This window comes from Ischnura elegans, chromosome 3 (genome assembly GCF_921293095.1).
Source record: "Ischnura elegans chromosome 3, ioIscEleg1.1, whole genome shotgun sequence".
NCBI classification, from domain to species: domain Eukaryota; kingdom Metazoa; phylum Arthropoda; class Insecta; order Odonata; family Coenagrionidae; genus Ischnura; species Ischnura elegans.
Window position 1 is genome coordinate 111880607 of NC_060248.1, and position 6234 is coordinate 111886840.

A 6234-nucleotide genomic window follows, 5' to 3' on the forward strand; every position below is an offset into this window, starting at 1 on the left:
CTCTTGCGTCTCATAATATCTGGAATTATGCATTTGTTCAAGCTTAAAAACACCTAGATTCAAGGAGATATTGGGAGAAAATACATTTTCGTGAGGAATATCTTTATAATTACTGGCATATATACCCATTACAAGCATGATCATTCAAATTATTTTGAAATATGTACAAGGAAATTGTAGTTACCCGGCAACAATTTGGAAGCTGGGAGATCCAGTTTCAAATCTGCCTGAAGTCAAATGATTTTATGCCAACATATATCCTCCTTTGGTGTTGATATAAAAACTATTTGAAGACCTGTATTTATTTTAAAGTGCTTAAACATTGAGGTGGGATAGGGAAGCAGAAAGTGGTGAACCACTCCCCTCTCCCAAAACAATAGAGCTCTTTAATCAGCTGCTGAGCTGATTTAGAAGCATTTCAATTTTCAGACTTTTTTTCACAGTTCATTAATCATTCATTCAAAAGCAGCTCATGAGTGTCATGTCTACACTGTAATGCCGTCTATTGATCCTCACTTCAGAGGGGTGGTGGCTGATGTGACTGCTTTGAGCGACTCTAAACTTCGGTTTGGCCCCAGTGCTGAGTGAATATTTGGTGAAAAGAGGCAATCATGCCTTCGGAACCCTTGAGAAATATTTTTCAAATTCAGTTTCACTATTTTGGCCCTTCTGGTTTGCCTCTCTCAATCCCTCATTGGTACGCACACTTGTAAAACCCATAACCCATTGTTGCTTCTAAGTAACATCTAAAATGTAAACATTTTTAGCTCTATTCAGGAAAGATTTATTCTGCATGTTTTTTTTTGTGCTGTAAAGTTTAAGGATGAAATATGTATCTGCACAATAACTATGCTTGAGTGGAAAAATTTCATTTTTTTAAATAAGGATCGTCTTGAAATTTGATTTCTCCCAGAAGCAGCTCTGAGTTAGAAAGGGTTAAGATGATGGATCAATTATAGTATGGGGGTCAAGATCAACGTAACATTATGGTAACTCATTTGAAGCAGCAACCCCCATAGTATTTTATGGTGTAATATTTGCAAATAATTATATATATGCCTGTGCATTATAGCATGACCTCATGCATATAAAATTTACCTAATTCAGAGTACAGTGCATCATTGTTTCTCCATTTTACTCATTTCAGGCCTCTCCTCAACCCCTTTTATACACCTGTGTGTACTGGCTAGAATATACGCTTTTCCTCTTTCTGCCTCTATGAAATTTCAGCTTGAAAATACTAAAGTCCCTTCAAACCTGGCTGGTTTCACCAAGTACCTTGAGAAAGTCCATACAACTTGGTACTCTTTCCATGATTGGTTCATTTCAACCACTGTATTATCTCGTGGTAAAATGGGGCAATTAACATCCCCTACCTGCAAGGCTGTCGTAATAACAAAGGAGTGCTCTCCAGCAAATTCCAAGACCTGGCTGACAGTCTCCTTGTTACTCTTCTTAGAGGTGGCCGGAGTGTTTCGACGACGTGCCACTGGAATGACACGACCCCCCAGCTCCCCAAAAGTCTCTGGTTGGACTCGCTAGAAGAAGAACCAGAGTACTTATTTTTTGACGGGTACTAAGGACTGGTGGAGAAGCGGCGTAAGTGTATGTACGCAGGCACGTAGCCAGAAATTTGGGTGTGCTTGGTTGCCCACGCTGATCATGAACACCTTCATAAAAGGGATCCGAGCTTGATAGCCACGGGGGAAACTTTTTCATAGTAATTCTATGTTTTTATTTAAGAGGAAATTTAAGTTTTGCCAATCCCCACTTATTGAAAAACCATACCTATAATCAATTTAGCAATAATTTTTGTTTTCATAACATTGAAATTAATAGTAATCTTTTCCTTACATTTCACCCATAAGGACTTAGGTTCCAGGGCTTGGTCTTGGATAGACATTTATTTTCAAAATCCAACTGCTTTTCAAAAAAATTTTAAACTTAATGACTATCATATTAACCACTGCCGCCAAAGCTGCAGTGGTTAATATGATGGTCATTAAGTCTAGCATCAATTTAAAAACGTTACCCTTCTCCATTTAGCGCCCAGATTTGGTCAATCTCTTCCTTTCTTTCTGAATTCTTGGTACATTTGCATTCATAGTGCCTATTTATATCTCATTTCACTGGTTAAGTTCACCGCAAATTGTTTTATGAAATAAGAAGTTCATTTTTCTCAGTCTCTAGCAAACATGCATTGCTGGTAGGTTTTACTTTGCTCTGAGATGAATATGATTGGACAGTGGCATAACTATGGGGGGGAGGATGAGGGGATGATCCCCCCAAAAGCCTCACAGAAATAAAAATAATATTCAAAACTATTGTCTAGTTTTGACTTATTGTAAATTCTAACGTAACCCCCCCCCCCCCCCGAAGCATATTCCTAGTTACGCCACTGTGATTGGATTCCTATTCTATTTATTCCTAATGATTAAAAAGCTACAATCAATGTCGCTAATATGATATTTGATGGCTTTTCATTGGCAACAAATTTTCAACTATCAAAAAAGTTGTTTTGACTTATACTTAATAGCCATACACCAAATTTTTCATCAAAACCTGACTGTATAAGCCACTGCTGCCAGAGCACTGAAGTTTAATTTTTCTAATCAGGAAGATTTCAAGAGGGCAATGATGCAGAGGGCTACTTAATGTACTTCTTAAATTAAATAAGTATACAAACGAAATAACGTGGGTAATGCAGATGAGAATAATATTTTTTTTACAAATCTCCTGAATTCCTCGTGTCTCCTCACAACCACATTGTAAATGTCAGTTTTCATTATGACTTGCATAACATAACAGGGTACTAATTGTAAGTAGAAGCAAAAAAAGAGTTGCTGGCTGTATCACGTATGAAAGTAATAACTAACTTATTTACAAAATATATAATGTATTGACAAACAAACACGTCAGGAAAACCAATATGTACATTTTCATACTTTTACTCTAACATACTCATCTGTTTTAAGATAAATATCTCAGGCAGAATATCTCACAGGTTTTAGCTTCGACAGAAAAAGAGCTGGTGAAGTAAGTGTTGAGTTATGATAGAAAAAAGCTGTATCCGAAATGTGAGCTTAGAAAAATCCCAATGCTAGAACTAAGCATAAATAATTGAATGTGTCATCGGCCAGTGGGTTAGCCACGAATTTCGTTCTGGGGCCAGGGGGGGGTTCAAAACAGGGACCTGGAGTGCTCCTCCGCTCTGCTATGCTCCGGCTCCATTGCCGGAGCGGAGCAGTTCAATTCCTGCGGCTCCGATCCGGAGCGGAGGGAAGACAATGGGACCTAAGTGATCCACTCCGGAGCGGAGCATTTCTTGTGAGAACTCCACTCCAGCAGGAATTGAACTGCTCCGCTCCAACAATGGAGCCGGAGCATAGTGGAGCAGAACTCAAACGTGAATGCTCTGCTTCTTGGCGGGAAATCGACGTAAGCTCGCTTCTACGGCTGTGGAACGCGTCGGATATTCCCTGCTGCTATTTTTTATATTGAGTTAATAATCCACAATCTACACGATTTGCAGGATTACTTCATACCAATAAATTTAAATTTACAATTAGTATTATGTAAATAAGTATTTTTTTCGGGTGTGACTTAATGGGAAATTCTTGGCATAATGAAAAGTAAAGATTTTTTAAAAAAATTTTTGTGTACGGCTGTTTATTCTGTCTTCTGTGCATCTGTACCAGACAATGACATGCCACGTCGAAACCTAGGTCATAAATTAAATATTTATGCGGAATTACAAAGTTTTCTTTACTTTTCATTATGCAAAAAATACTTTTCAAATTGGGCAGTCCGATATGTGTTCTATTTAAACACCATACGTTAGATATTTTTGAATAATAAATAATGATAGTGATAATCTTAAGGATTAATACTACACGATAGTTGATATTCTCTATCTATGCAGTTATATAGTTTGACAGGCTTTGTTTCGCCATTTTAATCATTTATTAATTTTATTATCGCATTATAAAATTCTATTTTGGGCGATATTAAAAAATAAAAATGCTGTAGGCTAAAATTTTCAAAATTCTGGGATAAGGCTTTTTACAATGCCATAACGTACGCTTAAAATATTAAGGATACGGATGTGGCCCATTCGTTGGGTGGAAAGAGTGTTTTTAATGGAATTTTACAATATTAACTTGAATTTGAACGTAATATATATTTTAACCAAATCCCATAAATTTTTTCCGATTAACATGCTTCGTAATTAGAGGTTCTTCTGAGTAATGTCTGTCTGTTAAACTGACATCCGCGATAACACCTATTTTTGAACACCAATGTAGTATTTCTATCCCAGACAACGCAAGCATTTGTATACAAATGGTATATATTTTGTGCATTTACAAATTGTACTGATTTTTGTAATACAATTGTATAACAGTTGTATTCAAACTTCTTGTATACAGATGATTCGCAATTCAGTTGTTATAAAAAGGCAAAATACAAGGGAAATATAAATTTGTAATACCTTTGTAATTAATCTTTAATTAATTTTAATCTTTACATTGTATTACGAAGGAAAATTGATATTTATAACTTTGGAAAAAATAAAAGCATAATTTGGAAAAAATAATAGCTCTGAAAATCTCCTCTCCTTCAGTGATTTCTTCATGGAATCGTTCCCAATGATAATTTGAAACTGCTCACAAAATATTTCATCTGTCCTAGTTTGATGTGCAATGGTGGCAAGTGAATATTTTCTGTTGGACCAGGGAAACATGAGCGACATTTTTATGATCATGAAAGAAGTTTTCTAGCAGAGGCCAGTTCCGTAAGATGTAATGTTTTTCTCGGGCGCGGCTGTTGTATTCACAAAGGAAGCCGTAAAGAAGCAGCAATAGTAGTTTGACCAAGTATTTCGTCAAATTACTGTAGCAAGTGGTACAGCAAACACTTGGAGCTTAATCCTTGGAGCTTAATCCAATCTGGCAGTCACAGTAAAATTTATACGCAATTTTTAAGCATTAAAGAGAGAGGTTATTGTTGGGATGTTTAAGTCAATTCACCGCAAACATAGCTGAAGCGATGATGATGACTTTTACACACGTGTAACATAATTACACATTAAATCACGGTAATAATCACAACTCAAGCCCACATACTGACATCCACTTGGAAAAGGCTGGAGTAAATCAACTTATTTTTTATCAACAAATTACTGTTTTGCACAATTTAAACTACTTTGGAAAAAAGGATCCTTGTCCAGATCTAGTTGACTCTTCGATCACTAGAGGTATACCGAGGGAAGGTGACAAAAACTTCAATATACATAATTGATTTAAGAGGCTGATAATTTGTGGAACTCCACAATTAAGGAGAAAGAATACTTTTAACTCCAATGAGAGTATAAAAATCTCAATCTTATATTATTCGCATAATTATAAAGTTTTACTTTTCCTTTTTTAGCTGCAAAAGCAAGAGAATTGCTGTCCAAGCCTGAGCGGGACAGGCGGGAGAGGCCAGCGTAGTTTAGTGAATCTTCCGAGGTATTGCTACATATTTTAATTATTGTTGCTATGCTATGCAGTAAAACATTTTTTTTATTACTCATGTTTCTTGTGGCCATATATTTTTATCATTCAAGGGAGGATGATGTGAAATGGAAGCTGGAAATTTTTTAAAATACGTGAAAATTTGCAAAAAAAATGCAAAATTGATCATTTTGAATGCGTTTTTACATAATTTATGGATACTAATTCCCCCCAAATGTACCCCTTTACCATAAATGTTATTTTTTTTAGGATTTAACTCCCTTCAAAACCCATAGAAAAAATTTAAATGCTAAAATAATCCTTTTAATTCCTCCAAATGACCGAAAAGTGATAAAAATTGGAGGGGGGAGCGCCTCTGAAAATGGTGGGTGATAGGGAAAAACGGAGTTCATTTTCGGATTTAGGAGGTCATTTTACTGAAGAATCAGCAGGAATGGAGTCAGGGCTGATTTTCATGACGTCCAGTGTTATTGTAATGGGTAGGAAAAAATCTACATTGTACACGTAAAAGATAAAAATCACTGTTGGCGTAATTGCTGTGAGGACATTATACATATTACATGTTGAAAGGTGTTACCAGTGGCGCCGACTCCATGGGGCCTGAGGGGGCCCGAGCCCCCTCAAAGATTCGTTTGGGGGGGCGGAGCCCCCTCAATAATTCAAGAAAATAATTAAGTTATATATATATAAGTTATATATAAGTTTTACAATACATTTCACA